The 17,416-nt window shown below is 32.4% G+C and overlaps 1 protein-coding gene across 2 annotated transcripts in view; it reads left to right on the forward strand.

The window, feature by feature from the left end:
• Nucleotides 1–11,926: 11,926 nt before the first annotated feature.
• LOC145258156 (synaptotagmin-1-like) overlaps nucleotides 11,927–17,416 on the forward strand; it is a 228,960-nt gene continuing 223,470 nt past the window's right edge. The window contains exon 1 of one of the 2 annotated variants that reach the window (XM_080115947.1): nucleotides 11,927–12,269. The gene's annotated coding sequence lies outside the window, so the exon portion shown is untranslated. Of the gene's footprint in view, nucleotides 12,287–17,416 lie in introns of both variants that reach the window. The other variant, XM_080115948.1, reaches the window with a different exon arrangement.

The raw sequence follows: 17,416 nt of genomic DNA on the forward strand, positions 1-17,416 counted from the left end.
GGCAACGCTTAAACAGTTTTGTAAGTATGGGAGCAAGTTCTGGTTGGAGCTTTTTCAGCACTATAACTGGAATGCCGTCAGGGCCAGTTGCTTTCCTGGAATCAAGGTTCTTGATTAGCTTAGCGATCTCACGCACAGATATTTGTATGTTGCATAGCGTGTTGTCTGTTATAGGAGGAAATACAGGGAGTTGATGGTCATTGTCGCATAGGGTAGAATTAGCTGCAAAGTTCTTGGCAAATAGTTTGGCCTTGTCTGATGCTTACGAGATGACCTCAGGTCCATTGATGATAGTTGGGATAGAACGCACGCTTCTGTTCAGGATCCTGTTTGCTATTTGCCAAAACTGCTGCTCAGCTACTTTGGATTTAACAGACTGAGCATATAGCTCTCTTGCATTTTTTAGTACTCTTTTACAGTGGTTGCTGGCAGTCCTGAAGGCAGCTTTAGTCTCAGTACATCTATTACGTTGGTAGCTATGGAAAAAGTGATTTCTGTGCGCGATGGTAGCAGCACATTTTGGGGAGACCCATGGCTGGCTATTAGATTTTTGCTGGAATTTTTTGGATGGTATGAATCGGTCTATGCCTATAATTATCCGTTCGGTCAGGTCTGATACTATAGAGGATACATCCTTTTTAAACATGGAATGCAGAGGTAGATCAGATATCAATGTACAGAAGCTATCCCAGTCAGCCATAGAGTATGGTGGAGAGGTACGTCTGAAGACTTATTACATTTCATTTTTATTTTAACTGCTACAACGGAGTGGTTGGAGGATCCCAGAGGAGATAGAACGGAACATGAACATAGCTCAGGGGAAGTTGTGAGGAAAAGGTCTAGAAGGCTTGCATACTGACCGGTAGTATCGGGCACATGGGTGGGTTCATGAACAATCTGAGTGAGGTCATAGGCAGTGACAAAATCATGACAGAACCTCACCTTGTCATCTGTCTTATTTGAGTAGGTCAGCCATTCCACATTATGGACATTGGAAGTCACCACAAATGTGAATGTTAGCCGAAGGATGAGCAGACAGGATGCGATCAATTTTATCAGATATGCTCTTAAAGATAATAACCCCACTGTTGTGGGGCGATAGAGGGCAAATATAAATGCAGTGGTGTAAGCTAGTGCAACCCGGAAGCACATATAAGGTAAATTAGGGTTTTCTCTGGAGATATCCCTACCACATGGAAAGCAATCTTTAATGTAAGCACATATTCCATGCCCATGGCGATCTTGGGGGTCAGATTTAGATGTTAAGTTAGAGTATCCTTTAATTATGAATTCGTCTAGGGAAGTGGTTGGCCCTATGCCAGTTTCACTTAGAAAGAATATGTCCGGTTTCGTCTCCTGTAATTGTGTTTCAACCTCTGGAAGGTTGGAACGTAGACCCCTGATGTTGGAGAAGGAGACCTGGTAGTAGGGGTCTATGTTGGAGGATGGGGTTCTAGGTTTATTTGTTTTTTTGTTTTTTTTAGATTTGTCATGTTGAGGTTTTGGGATTTGTGGAACAGGTCAATAGACTTCGTTGGAGCAGGACAGAGAGGGAAAGTAAGAGAAAAAGACAAGAAATTTTTTTTTTTTTTGTAGCACATGATAAGGTAAAGCCGTAACAATTACCCACTAGTATGGCATCGAGAGGCCCCACCAGAGACTACTGCATGGTCCAGAATCCATTCACCAAATAGCAATACAGCACCTGCTGATAGGACAGCCTCCTTAGTGGTTAATCCAAGGTTCAGGTCCTTGACTATCAGGTGGATAATATCAGCCCAGATGAAACGTTTACCTCCAGCACCCTTACTTGCATGACCACAAGGATATAGAAATGATTATATATTATTCTTTTAGTTGTCTTACTCTCCACGACTTTTCAATGTTCTTCTAATCTTAATTTTAGTCAACGACATGTCTCACCTTTGTATAGTTTTCCCCACTTACACAGAATCGCGTAGACAGTTCTTATGTGTTTAACTTATTGCGCATGAAACCAATACAGTATACAATATGGCAATGGTTACATTATAACGATAAAGGATTAATAAAACAATTAACAACAAATTTAGGCATGAAACCCTAAGGACTATTTTTTGTGGGGAGAGGGGGTTGAGGGTCTTTTTAATCGTCTACGAAACTTTGAGATTACTCTTACTCAGCACCTTTCACCACAATACCACATTCACGCCGTGGAGTTAATCTTACTTAAAGAATCTCCAAAACGTTTTAAATGTGTAAAGAGTCAGGGTCACTATTTTAGTTAAGAATGAGGACAACGAAAGGAAGTCTTGTTTCAACATTTAATAAACAACTTTATTTGTCATCTTTGTTAGTAGCGTGTACAAGAGAGAATTAGGGTTAGTAGGTGGAAGTGTTCTTGTGTAAAGATAGCTTTAATATATTGCCAGCTTGTTGAGGAGAGAACAGTTCCGTTTACACATGTTTATAGCTAGTAGTCGTTGGGACGAAAAAGGCCAGTTAAAGGAGAAAGAAAGGGCAAAGTCTTCAGTGTGTTTAAGTGTTGCAGTGGGTGTGTGTGTCGGTGTATGTTCTTTAGCATGATAAAAGCTTTACAAAACAAATGCTTTACAAAATAAAAGCTTTACAAAACAAAAGCTTTACAAAACAAATGCTTTACAAAATAAAAGCTTTACAAAATAAAAGCTTTACAAAATAAACGCTTTACAAAATAAAAGCTTTACAAAATAAAAGTTTTACAAAATAAACGCTTTACAAAATAAAAGCTTTACAAAATAAACGCTTTACAAAATAAAAGCTTTACAAAACAAAAGCTTTACAAAATAAAAGCTTTACAAAATAAAAGCTTTACAAAATAAAAGTTTTACAAAATAAAAGCTTTATAAAATAAACGCTTTACAAAATAAAAGCTTTACAAAATAAAAGCTTTACAAAACAAAAGCTTTACAAAACAAAAGCTTTACAAAATAAAAGCTTTACAAAATAAAAGTTTTACAAAATAAAAGCTTTACAAAATAAACGCTTTACAAAATAAAAGCTTTACAAAACAAAAGCTTTACAAAACAAAAGCTTTACAAAATAAACGCTTTACAAAATAAAAGCTTTACAAAATAAAAGTTTTACAAAATAAACGCTTTACAAAATAAAAGCTTTACAAAATAAAAGTTTTACAAAATAAAAGCTTTACAAAATAAAAGTTTTACAAAATAAACGCTTTATAAAATAAAAGCTTTACAAAATAAAAGCTTTACAAAACAAAAGCTTTACAAAATAAAAGCTTTACAAAACAAAAGCTTTACAAAACAAAAGCTTTACAAAATAAAAGCTTTACAAAATAAAAGCTTTACAAAATAAAAGTTTTACAAAATAAAAGCTTTAGAAAATAAAAGCTTTACAAAATAAAAGCTTTACAAAATAAAAGCTTTAGAAAATAAAAGTTTTACAAAATAAAAGCTTTAGAAAATAAAAGTTTTACAAAATAAAAGTTTTACAAAATAAAAGCTTTACAAAACAAAAGCTTTACAAAATAAAAGCTTTAGAAAATAAAAGCTTTACAAAATAAAAGCTTTAGAAAATAAAAGTTTTACAAAATAAAAGCTTTACAAAATAAAAGTTTTACAAAATAAAAGTTTTACAAAACAAAAGCTTTACAAAACAAAAGCTTTACAAAATAAAAGTTTTACAAAATAAAAGCTTTAGAAAATAAAAGTTTTACAAAATAAAAGCTTTAGAAAATAAAAGTTTTACAAAATAAAAGCTTTACAAAATAAAAGTTTTACAAAATAAAAGTTTTACAAAACAAAAGCTTTACAAAATAAAAGCTTTACAAAATAAAAGTTTTACAAAATAAAAGTTTTACAAAATAAAAGCTTTACCACATAAACGCTTTACAAAATAAAAGCTTTACAAAATAAAAGCTTTACAAAATAAACGCTTTATAAAATAAAAGTTTTACAAAATAAAAGCTTTACAAAATAAAAGTTTTACAAAACAAAAGCTTTATAAAATAAAAGTTTTACAAAATAAAAGCTTTACAAAATAAAAGTTTTACAAAATAAAAGTTTTACAAAATAAAAGCTTTACAAAATAAACGCTTTACAAAATAAAAGTTTTACAAAATAAAAGTTTTACAAAATAAAAGTTTTACAAAATAAAAGTTTTACAAAATAAAAGTTTTACAAAATAAAAGTTTTACAAAATAAAAGCTTTACAAAATAAAAGTTTTACAAAATAAAAGTTTTACAAAATAAAAGTTTTACAGAATAAAAGTTTTACAAAATAAACGCTTTACAAAATAAAAGTTTTACAAAATAAAAGCTTTACAAAATAAAAGCTTTACAAAATAAAAGCTTTACAAAATAAACGCTTTACAAAATAAAAGTTTTACAAAATAAAAGCTTTACAAAAGAAAAGCTTTACAAAATAAAAGCTTTACAAAATAAACGCTTTACAAAATAAAAGCTTTACAAAATAAAAGCTTTACAAAATAAACGCTTTATAAAATAAACGCTTTACAAAATAAAAGCTTTACAAAATAAAAGTTTTACAAAATAAAAGCTTTACAAAATAAAAGTTTTACAAAATAAACGCTTTATAAAATAAAAGCTTTACAAAATAAAAGCTTTAGAAAATAAACGCTTTACAAAATAAACGCTTTATAAAATAAAAGTTTTACAAAATAAAAGTTTTACAAAATAAAAGCTTTACAAAATAAAAGTTTTACAAAATAAAAGTTTTACAAAATAAAAGTTTTACAAAATAAAAGCTTTACAAAATAAACGCTTTACAAAATAAAAGTTTTACAAAATAAAAGTTTTACAAAATAAAAGTTTTACAAAATAAAAGTTTTACAAAATAAAAGCTTTACAAAATAAAAGTTTTACAAAATAAAAGTTTTACAAAATAAACGCTTTACAAAATAAAAGCTTTACAAAATAAAAGCTTTACAAAATAAAAGTTTTACAAAATAAACGCTTTACAAAATAAAAGCTTTACAAAATAAAAGTTTTACAAAATAAAAGCTTTACAAAATAAAAGCTTTACAAAATAAAAGTTTTGCAAAATAAAAGCTTTACAAAATAAAAGTTTTACAAAATAAACGCTTTATAAAATAAAAGCTTTACAAAATAAAAGCTTTAGAAAATAAACGCTTTATAAAATAAAAGCTTTATAAAATAAAAGTTTTACAAAATAAAAGTTTTACAAAATAAAAGCTTTACAAAATAAAAGTTTTATAAAATAAAAGTTTTACAAAATAAAAGTTTTACAAAATAAAAGTTTTACAAAATAAAAGCTTTACAAAATAAAAGTTTTACAAAATAAAAGTTTTACAAAATAAAAGTTTTACAAAATAAAAGTTTTACAAAATAAACGCTTTACAAAATAAAAGTTTTACAAAATAAAAGCTTTACAAAATAAAAGCTTTACAAAATAAAAGTTTTACAAAATAAAAGTTTTACAAAATAAAAGCTTTACAAAATAAACGCTTTACAAAATAAAAGTTTTACAAAATAAAAGCTTTACAAAATAAAAGCTTTACAAAATAAAAGCTTTACAAAATAAACGCTTTACAAAATAAAAGCTTTACAAAATAAAAGCTTTACAAAATAAACGCTTTATAAAATAAACGCTTTACAAAATAAAAGCTTTACAAAATAAAAGTTTTACAAAATAAAAGCTTTACAAAATAAAAGTTTTACAAAATAAACGCTTTATAAAATAAAAGTTTTACAAAATAAAAGCTTTACAAAATAAAAGTTTTACAAAATAAAAGCTTTATAAAATAAAAGCTTTACAAAATAAAAGCTTTACAAAATAAAAGCTTTAAAAAATAAAAGCTTTATAAAATAAAAGTTTTACAAAATAAAAGCTTTATAAAATAAAAGTTTTACAAAATAAAAGCTTTACAAAATAAAAGTTTTACAAAATAAACGCTTTATAAAATAAAAGTTTTACAAAATAAAAGCTTTACAAAATAAAAGTTTTACAAAATAAACGCTTTATAAAATAAAAGTTTTACAAAATAAAAGCTTTACAAAATAAAAGCTTTACAAAATAAAAGCTTTACAAAATAAAAGCTTTTACAAAATAAAAGCTTTACAAATTAAAAGCTTTATAAATTAAAAGCTTTATAAAATAAAAGTTTTACAAAATAAAAGTTTTACAAAATAAAAGTTTTACAAAATAAAAGTTTTACAAAATAAAAGCTTTACCACATAAACGCTTTACAAAATAAAAGCTTTACAAAATAAAAGCTTTACAAAATAAACGCTTTATAAAATAAAAGTTTTACAAAATAAAAGCTTTAGAAAATAAAAGCTTTAGAAAATAAACGCTTTAAAAAATAAAAGCTTTACAAAATAAACGCTTTACAAAATAAACGCTTTACAAAATAAAAGCTTTACAAAATAAAAGCTTTACAAAATAAACGCTTTACAAAACAAGTTTTACAATATAAAAGCTTTACAAAATAAAAGCTTTACAAAATAAAAGCTTTACAAAATAAAAGTTTTACAAAATACAAACCTATTTTTGTGTTTCTTGATTCTGACACAAAATAACCATTGTCTTATATTTTATCGCATATCAACCATTTTTTAATTTTAATTTATGCCAAAACATAATAGCTGATTGGGGGCGTATTAACCCTTTTTTAAATTTTATTTAATGCCAAAAAACAGCACATGGAAACAAATGAGAGTAAGAACGTCGTCATTTAAGCTTGTTGAACTCGTCTTGAGGAGGCTTCAAGTTTTGACAAGCTTCTGGGCTTGACCTTTACTTCTGATTTTAAATGGAACACGTACATCAAATCTGTTGCCAAGGCCGCTGGAAAAATGGTCGGGTCCTTCTATCGATCCAGTAGATATCTCACTGATGCAATTCTCTATTTATATAAGAGCCAGGTACGTCCAAGGATGGAATACTGTTGCCACATCTGGGCAGGAGCTGCTAGAAAGGACTTGTCCTGCCTTGATAGAGTTCAAAATAGACTTTGTAGCCTCGTAGGAGATGTCTTTTTTCTTCGCTGCAACCTCTATCTCACAGAAGAGATGTTGCGAGTTTGTCTTTGCTTTATCGTTATTTTCATGGAAAGTGTTTGACTGAGCTTCAATCTATGGTCCCCCCTTGCCAAACTTTTACAAGAAACACTCGTCTAGCAGAAAACACTATCAATAATTCCCCCCACTCTTTATCTGTGCCTAAACCTAAATGTAGATTCCATGAACAAAGTTCTTTCTTAGAACTGCACGCCTGTGGAATTGTCTTCCGTTTTCCTGCTTTCCGGCTGACTACAATATGGTTGTCTTCAAGTCCAATGTAAACAAGTTCTTGATGGGCCGTTCCACTTGTTAACAAATTTACCGAATTTCCATTACTAACGATTACTATATTGTCCAATTGACTACTGTACACTCTTAACTCTTATCCTCGAGTGGTCTCTGGGCCTTGATAAGTGGTTATGCCTATGTAAAAAAACCAAAAAAACTCACGTTCTTGCAGATTTAGTATATATTATTATAGAGTTAATGTTCTATCGATTTTTATATATTATAAAGTTGCGATTTCAATGTCTGCTCCCCCCCAGGGTCAGGAGGATAAAAAGGAAGAAAGGTTTGTGATTTTGCCTTTTATGTACTTGGTCACGTGATTGAGAGCTGACTTCTGATTGGACAAGCCAGGGAGAAAATAGATTTCAAATCTCGAGTCGAGAGAATTAGCTTCTGCCTCTGATTGTAGCGAGTTTTGGCTGCTACATATTATGTACATGTGTGCGTGTGTAAATTTTTTAGCCATGCTTTTTTTTTTTTAAAGTAAAGTACTTGACTCGTACAAGATTGATTCTGGAGAGCCGAGACACTCCTGGGTACTGTTCTGATGTCATATGAATTATATATTTTTGATTTTTTTTTTCCTGAAGAACCCTTCATATATTCACTTTTTTATTTTCTTTCTCTGAAGATTGGAATGTTGGGTTTGGGGCAGCCAAACCAGCTGCCAACATTCCCCTGCTTTTTATTGAAACCAACCGGGAGCTCTTTTTAGTATCCTCGTTGTTCCCTTGAGTGCAATTGTCTGGATCTCTTTTGCACTTGGTTCATCAGGAATATTAGTTAGGTAGGACTTCAGGTTCTTCTTCATAAGCCCTGTGGCACCTATGATAACTGATATGATTGAAATCTCCCTAAGATTCCAGTTTCTTTTCATATTATACATGAGATCTTGATATTTGGTCCGATTCTCCCTTTCATATACTGTATAGAAACTGTGATGAGTTTTCAGGTCGTGTATTTTGGTGCTTTTATTTTTTTAATATATATTTCATAATCACATTGATGCACTGGTTCCCCTTAGATCACCTGGACTTGTTTGCGAATGAGTTGGAATTAAAATGAAAAAAAAAACACCTAAAATGCCCAAACGTTATTGCTCATTGAAAGTAACATAGATGCACACCAAAACATTTATTATTAAGCAACGTTGAGCCTGATCATTATTAAAATGGGTGACCAATTTGGGAATACCAGGCGCTGTATGTAGGAGGATGTCGACACCTCCCTCCAAGAGTTGCAAAAATCTAACGTCGTCATCTCCTCTAACGAGGATATACATGCGATTGGGGACCGCTTGTGAATTTCATACTCCCATGAAACTTCCGCCTTCAGAGGAAGCCAGTTAAACTCAAATAGGGTTAGTGCTGTTTCACACACACACTTTGATGTTTGATTCAGATTTTTTTAGCTGAAGTCATACTGTCTGCATAGTTGTTTCGGTGGAGGGTGTCTCTTAAACTGTCCGTCTCCATTTCGTGCATGTATAGAGGAATATAATATAAAATTTTATTCTTTTTTATTTTTTTCTTCATTCTAAGCATAAGTTACACCTTTATTAAAACTTTTACGGATTAAACATATAAAACTGATCAACTAAAAAACTATACAGGATGGAATGATAAAATTGTCGTCCTAGAAAAGACAACATGATTCCATTTCCGTTTGATGAAAACTGGTTTTCTTTTTTGTTGCAGACCATCGACCTGTTGACCAGTTGTGTACTAATCCCAAGACCTATAGGAACTGTCTATCATGTCTGAAAGTGATACAATGTTCAACGAGCAACATCGGAGATGCGTCGCTATACAACTCATGCTCTCTACCAATCCAAGTTATGACAACAGGACCATTGCCAGCACCCTCAGAATGCAAATCCATATGGTTCAACACTTAAGGGCACAGCTCAATGAAGTTTCCGGCCACAGTTATGGTCTTTGGTCTGGTTTCAAGTGAGGGCCACATCATGCCACCTCACATCTTCGAAGTCAGCTTGAAAGTCAACACCAAAGTGCACCTGGATGTGCTGAAGAGTATGGTGATCTCCTGGAGCAATCAGGTGCCTGCTGGTCCACAAGTCCAAAGAGACCCAGGTTTGGCTTCAGAAGGAGTGCTATGACTTTGTACTCTTCTCTCACTGGACCCCCTTCTACCCCGAACTGAACCCGCTGGACTACTTCGCTCGGTCATATGTCGAGAACATCACCAACATGACTAATACCAAAGCCACCATATAAATCTGGCCCTTATCACTGTAACAACTCATGCCTCAGTAGTAGCAATATGTTTTGTCTGAGATAAACAAACAAACAAAAAAATCCTCTTGAACAAGCTCCATTCCTTCTGCCTCTGTTTAAAAAATACTGGGTTGCAGTTTACATTAGATGGCTACTAAATACAACAGCACATGTAGAAGGCTGCAGAGTCTAGCAGACGAAATTTTACCATAGAAAAGTAATTGGATGTCTGTGCATTATAATTGGACATCACAAAATGTATTTTAAGTAAAGACATTATTACGGCATGTCGAAATTAGCAAAAGAAAATATTCCAAAAAAATTACGAAAAGCTATCAATTAAAAAAATAATTACAATAAAAATAGGATTTATTGAATAATGCAGATTTGTCGACTGAGACGCCATTACAAGAAGAAAAAAATAACCAAGGGCAATAACTCTTCTCTACTTCCGAGTTATGCAAGGGAACATAACTAGCACAGCAACAATAAAAATAAAATTTATCTAATAATGCAGTTTTGTCGATTTAGTCTATTGCTGCCAACTTTTTATGACAAACTGACTTATCTCCCTTGTTTTCACTTTACTTTCGCAATTTCAAATTAGAAAATAGGGAATCGAAAATAACGATGTTTTTTTTTTGTAAAAAATAATTCTAGCAAATATTTTTACGTTAAATTTTTTTTTTTTTTTTTTTTTGTAATTATTACTAATTTTGACCGGACACGTAATTATGTAAATAGTGTTTTAGATAAAATGCAATTAAATTTTTTTTTTTTTTTTAGATATCCGATTATAATGCACAACAACAGCCGATTACAATATGAGAGTCTTCAAGTCCAATGTAAATAAGTTCTTGTTCCATTTGATCTACACCATTAAAAAATTACTAAACAACCACCTTACAGTCATTAATCCTTATCCTCGAGTGGTTTTCGGGCCTTAATAAGTGGTGAGTCCCTGTGGGAAAAAAAGCACCACTGATTGTAACAAGTTTGCAATCCATCAGCAATGTCTATAGACTTAATTAATATTGTTGCATGCCCGCCATAACTATGAGGCATATTTCAAGATAATTAGAGATAATTAATGAAACAATAAACATATATAATCACTGAGAACTGTAAAAAAGAAGGTCAACTATGCAATTTATTCGCAACTAATCTCCGATTGCCATGGCTGATCGTACCCTTTCCAAGAGTCCAACACTGAAGCTACTTGGCCTAACATTCACAGGCAACATGAATTGGAATAAATATGTAGAAGATAGTATTAAGTCTACTGCAAAGAAAGTAGGTTCCGCCTATCGGGCTAGTAAACTTCTCACACTTGCCAGGATTGAAACCGCTATCTTCAGAAAATGCTCACCTGGAGCTGTAGAGACTTAACGAAACTATCCATAGTGCCACGGGCCATGAAGGCACCGTGGATGGAGGCGTTGAGTCTCTACAGCTCCAGGTGAGCATTGTCTGAAGATTTCAATCCTACTCAAAGCAGGCCTGAGGATTAGTTGGCCAAAACGTGGTGAGACGGCAACAACTATGAAGATGAGGTTATCAGTACACAAATTATGATAACTGAAAGGATTCCATTTTTTTTGACATAGGCATCACCACTTATCAAGGCCCAGAGGCCATTCGAGGATAAGGGTTAAAGAGTGAACAGTAGTCAATGGGACAATATCATAGTAATCGTTAGTAGTAGAAATTTGGTAAATTGGATTACTTAAGGGGGCGGTTTATCAAGAATTTGTTTACATTGGACTTAAGGATGACCACATTGTAGTCAGCTGGAAAGCAGGCAAATGGAAGGCAGTTCCACAGGCGTGCAATGCTAAGAAATAAACTTTGTTCATGGAATCTACATTTAGGTTTAGGCACAGCTAAAGAGTAGGGGATAATGTTTTCAGCTAGATGAGTGTTTCGCGTGAAAGTCTGGCGAGGTGGAAACCATAGACTGGAGCTCAGATGAGAGCACTTGCCATAAAAATGATAATAAAGCAGAGGCAGGCTCGCAGCGTCTCTTTTGTGAGAAAGAGGTCGCAGGGAAGAGAAAAGGGCACCCCTTACTCGGCTACGAAGTCTATTTTGAACTCTATCAAGGCAGGATAAGTTTTTTCTAGCAGCTTCTGCCCAGGTGTGGACGTATCTGAAAATATAAAAATAATATATAAAAAGTTTGATATGTCAACTTAAATGCTATTTAAGCCCAACTTTTTAAATCTTACTTCGTGTGATAGATTTATAGGTCTGTCTGGGGTGGAGGGGTTAAGTTTGGAATATTGACAGTTTAAGTCTTAAGTTGATATGTGCAAAAATAGGGGAAAAAAGAGAATAAATTCGATAAGACGTCGTATTTCCGGCCAGCTGTTGTCGTTCTCTTGACATTAGGAAAACTGAACGCCAATTTTTGCCGATCCATAGTTCGCCGCCATTACAATTATCTGTAGATCTTTCTTTTTCTTTTTTTTTTTTTTTTTTGTCCTCTGGTCACATGACTAAATGAGAGCCAAACGCAATGTTGGACTAAAAAACAAACAAATAAACAAATAGAAAAGAAAACAAAAAGTTTTCACAGTGGCAGTCTATCGGGAAAGTTGGAAAAGTTTACGAAATCAAACATGGAACATGTAACGACATCTGAACGAAAAATGGTTCTAACTTAATAAAAAGAACTTACTGATCGTGAAAGGGATTTTCTTTTTCAAACAGACAGAAAGTAAGTGGATTTTTTTGGTACGTATGCACTTATGTTACCGGGTTAAAATAATAATGTTATCATTTAGAAAGCCATTCTTAACATGGGTGTCTTTTAACTATTCTGTACTTTAACCTAGCAATTTAATAAAAAAAAATATAAAAGATATAAAAACTTGAATTTAACTTGAAAATACAATTTTAAATAATAGCACAGTAACATAAGTGCATAAGCACCTTTTTCTATTATATATATATATATATAATTGTAAATTAGTACACTCGGCTAAATACCCTCTCCCCTTTTCCTGAGAAATAAGATTTATTTTGTTTGTTTTTTGAAAACAAATATATAACATTAAAGAGACAGCCACCCGGCGGGTGGCTACCCCCTATATGTCACGGTGACAGTTATTGGGTGGGTCTCTATCAGTATTTTAGTTTCAAGTTTTGAGCGAGTATCGAGTCTCTTCAGATGACCGACTCATGCCAGCCAACTTGTTCTCGTTCTAACCTAGCAACTCGACACTACTTGTGTTTCAAACTTAAAACACGCTTTAAAATAAGTTAAACACTTATTTTGCCTTTGGTAACATTTATTTGTGATACGTTTCTTTTTTACGACTTTTTCAGTTTGTTGGCTATAGCAAAACATGCCTACGATTACATATGTACACACTGAAAAACTTGGAGGAAAAAAAAAAATAAAATAAAATAAACAGTTAGGTGCAAGTGAAGGATTAACGCTAATTAAAAAAACAAAAAAACAGAAAATAAAGACAGTTTTTTATGATACACGTACTCGTCATTGAACAAATATGTCATATTCCAAAAATTACGTAAATTTATTAAGTAGTTTTTTTTTTAACTAAGGAAAGCAAATTTTATGAGGACGCGAGAACGTTGTGTCTTGATCTGCCATATTTAATAAAGACAACTCAATTCGAACTACCAAGATCAAAACCGGCCTTGTAATGGCTACGATTTACGGTGAAAGTGCACTGGGGGACCACCCGAAGACGATCAATGCACGGTTGTCGCACTGGTTGTTCAATCTGCAAAAGGTGTTTATTCCGAAAGCCGTTCTTAACATGGGGAGGTTGGGGGGTGTTTATTCCGAAAGGCATTTTCTCATTTTCAACCTCCTCATAATCAACTTTTTAAAGGTAAATCTTCGGGTGGTCCTCCAGTGCATTTTCACCCAATTTACTATTAAAATCGCTAAAAATTGTAACTAAATTATTTTCTACGTATATAAAAAATGTGATTTTTGGAGTATGACATTTTCGTTCCGTGACGGGTACGTACACGATAAAGATTTTTTTCGGTCATTATGCACTTATGTTTCTAAATAGTATTTTCAAGTTAAATTGCGGTTTCACAATATCTTTTTTTTATTTATTAAACTGTTAGGTGAAAGTTCAGAATAGTTACAAAAACATTCTTTCATCCCCATGTTAAGAATGGCTTTCTAATTAATAACGTTATTTCAGCACGGTAACATAAGTGCATAAGTTCTTTTTTCTGTATCTATTTTTATTAAGTTGAACTCTGCATTTGCGCCAACAATTACTTTTTTAATTTAGAGTGGCGAATCAGTTTCGTATATATATATTTAACATAAAATGATCCCCTAATTCCGGGCCATTTTAACTTTTAGTGAAGTTACACTTAAAATTAAACGTCTGGAATATGAACTATAATTTGTTAAAAAGGTATTATTATTATAGATTAACACTTACCGCTAAATGCCCCTCCTCCTCAAAAAACGCAACAACAAAAAAAATGAGATCCTACTTTTTTGTTAGGTAATTATGTGTGAACACTTAATAAGAAAGAAAAACAAACAAACAATTACTTTAGAATTTAGAATGGGAAAACCGTTTCGTATTTCTGGACCATTTTAGCGTTTTAGGGCAGTTAACCCTTTTTTTTTTTTTTTTGCTATGGGAAAGCTAGCAAGTAAACAAAACTATGTACGAAAAAACCATGTTTATTATTTAAAAAAATCCAACAATGGAACTGAAGTTGGTGTTTTGCTTCTAAAACAAAATGAACTCTTTTGATAAATCTCTGTGTGGCGTACCGGGAAAATATTTTTTTCTAATGAATAAAAATGAATGAAATTTATTTTTACAAGAATCTTTATACATTTCTCTAGCCAATAAACATAAAATTTTATATGAAAAACCACGTTTATCATTTAAAAAAACCCAACTTAAGCAACAAAGCAGTTTCTAATATGTCCGGCTTGTGCCTGTACCTTATGTGAATTAGTCTCCGCACTCAAGGGCTTTCCTTAATATTTCAGTCATTTTCATTATTGTTATGCGCTGTATCTTCTTATCCATCATCCCTTAGATTCCAATCTCTTGTATTCTTTTGTTGTTATGACATTTGGTCTTCTTACTTGGATAGATTTATCTCTTTGATGCAACACTTTTTCTTTGGGTAGATGGAGGGGTGTAAGTTTCAGTTTTCTTGATTCTATGTGGTGTTTTTTTGCGTTTTACTTCTGTAGTAGTTTTTATATGTTCGGCTAGTGCCTGTAGCTCGTGTGTATTAGTCTCTGAATTGAAACATTTTTCTTAATATTTTAGCCGTTTTCATTATGGTTATCCGTTATACTTTCTCAGCCATCCTTCCGATTCCAGCCTCTTTTATTTATTTTTTATTTTTTCAAAGTTTTACAGGATTTTTCTAAGTATTATCATTATTATAATTATTATTATTTCTCTGCTCAATCTTTCCATCCTCCTTGACTCTCCTCGACTATTTAGTGTTATGCCACTTGATGTCGACACTTTTAAGGGTGGGTGGGTGGGGGGTAACTTAAAATTATTCAGTTTCAGTTTTCTTGATTCCATGTGGTGTTTCTTTGTGTTTTACAATCTCTTCCATTATTTTGTTAACATTCTTCTGAAGTTGTTCACTAGTGCTCCTACTATTAGTGGTGTTATCTTGAATGTCCTCGCCTTCCATATCTCTTTAACCTCTTGGGCCAATTCCTTGTATTTGCTCCACTTTTTGGTCTCCTTGTAATTAACCTTGCAAGACTTTTCCTTGTTAACTATTATCACATCCGGTCTTCTTACTTGGATAGATTTATCTGTTTGTACATCCATGTCCCATAGGATTTCATGATTTTCGTTTACAAGTTTGTTCTTATACGATTTGGCTAGGTGTTCTAGATGCAGTTTGCATAATTCCCAGCGTACAGTATTCCTCACTTGATCGTTTCTATTCTTTTTTTTAGCTTGTTTTATGTGAGTTATTGTTTCACCTCTTTGTCCACAGAGTCTACATTTGCATTTGCTGTTTTCTTGTATTCTTGTCGATCGTGGCTTTGATTCTAATCACATTATCTTATGTAACTGTTATTAGGGATTCAGTTTCTTTGTTTAGGTTACCTTTTCGTAGCCATGTCCAAGTGTTTTCGTTAGTCTCATCTTTTTGTCATCTTTATGAATTGTCTATTTTGCTGTTTCGCTTCCCATTTTTCTTTTCTTCTCTTCTCCCTTGCCTTTCTGTTTTCTGTGTCCATTTTTGCAGTTTCTCTTGCTGCGGTAATTATCCTTTCAGTGTTCTGTATTATGTATTTTTCTAATTCTTTTTTGTATCATTCACACAATCTTCTATACAAACCAGCCCTATTCCTCCATCTTTCCTTTTCATGTAGAATCGGTCGGTATTATTCTTTGGGTCCTTCCATGTCAAAACACCAAAAGTTGAAGTCTGCACCCACCAACACCGAATTGCTTGAAATTTCGCACAAATATTCCCCTTCATGAGTTAGGAAAATTTGCCATATTGTTTGGTTCTAAACTTTACTGTTCAGATTTTAGGAGGATGTAAAATTTGCATATTTTGCTTCTAAATTTATGCCACGAAACGTCACGGAATTTCAGTGTCTCATAAAATTTAAAAAAAATACTTCCACATATTCAATATTTCTGAAATTTGGTAGGAAGAGCATTTAGGGACTGTAGAATCCGAATATTTAATTATTTTAACCCCCCTACCTGGTAGAAAAAAGCTTGCTGACCCAAAAGCGTGTCCCCCAAGTCATCAATTTTTTTACCTATGTAGCTTACGGTCAGTCTAGAGAAAATATGGTAGTAATGGCCTGGCGAATTGACATGGAATGACCGCTTTAGGTACAATGGATTTTGCATGGTTGAAAGTTTCCTCTTCTGACTGAGATACCTCAGTTATTCTTTGGTTGCGCCTATAAACGTTTCGGAGCATCTTACTAATGACACCGCCCTTTAATTAGGTTTCTACTATATAGCTTAGTTTTGAGGAATTTTCTTGTTCTTCTGAGGTATTCCTTTCCAATTTATTTACTTTATTACTGTTGATTTGATGGAGTCTGCTTCCAGAACTGCCAAATATTTGTTCACCCAGTGTCCTAATTTCTGCTAGATCGGGTAGTTCCATGCCTTCCACTGCCCCCAGTTTTCCCTTTCTTATAAATGACGCCCTAAATTTCATTTGAATATCCTAGTTGAAGATTCTGATTGTGTTTATTAGTATCTCTAGATCCTTCTTCGCGTTTACAAACAGTTTCAGGTCGTCTATTAACATTAGGTGGTTTATTCTTTCATTTGTATTAGTGAACTTGGCACTTTCTTAATATATTGTCAAGGGGCATCATGGCTATGATGAACAGTAGTGGTGATACAGAATCCCCTTGGAAGATACTTCTTTGCATTTTAATCTCAGTTCTGTATTGTCCATTAGCTGTCAGTTCGAGTCTCTGTGCATTTTCAATCAGATTGATAATCTTGCTTAATATTTTGTACATTCTCAGGCATTTTATTATCCATGCTTAACGGATCTTGTTGTACACTTTTATTGTAGTCGATCCATGCCATGGCTATGTTCTTTTTACTACTTTTTACTTCCTTCAGAATCTTTTGGTCTATGTATAGTCGATCAAGTGTCCTGTTTTTCACTTTTTACATCCTTTATGTTCTGTGGGGAGTAGTCCGAGATTATGAAGGGAGTGGTAAATTTATTTATTTTATTATTCACTCACTAGGTGTAGTGGCACAAACCATCATCAAAGATTTCTCTTTAAGAGCAACTTGTGGTTTTCCCTGGAGTCTGATTGACAACAAGTCTCCCCAGATTTCCAGTATTCTCCCCCTCTTTCGATAACCTTTG

This window comes from Euprymna scolopes, chromosome 33 (genome assembly GCF_053919585.1).
Source record: "Euprymna scolopes isolate OS-2025 chromosome 33, ASM5391958v1, whole genome shotgun sequence".
Taxonomy (NCBI): Eukaryota; Metazoa; Mollusca; class Cephalopoda; order Sepiida; family Sepiolidae; genus Euprymna; species Euprymna scolopes.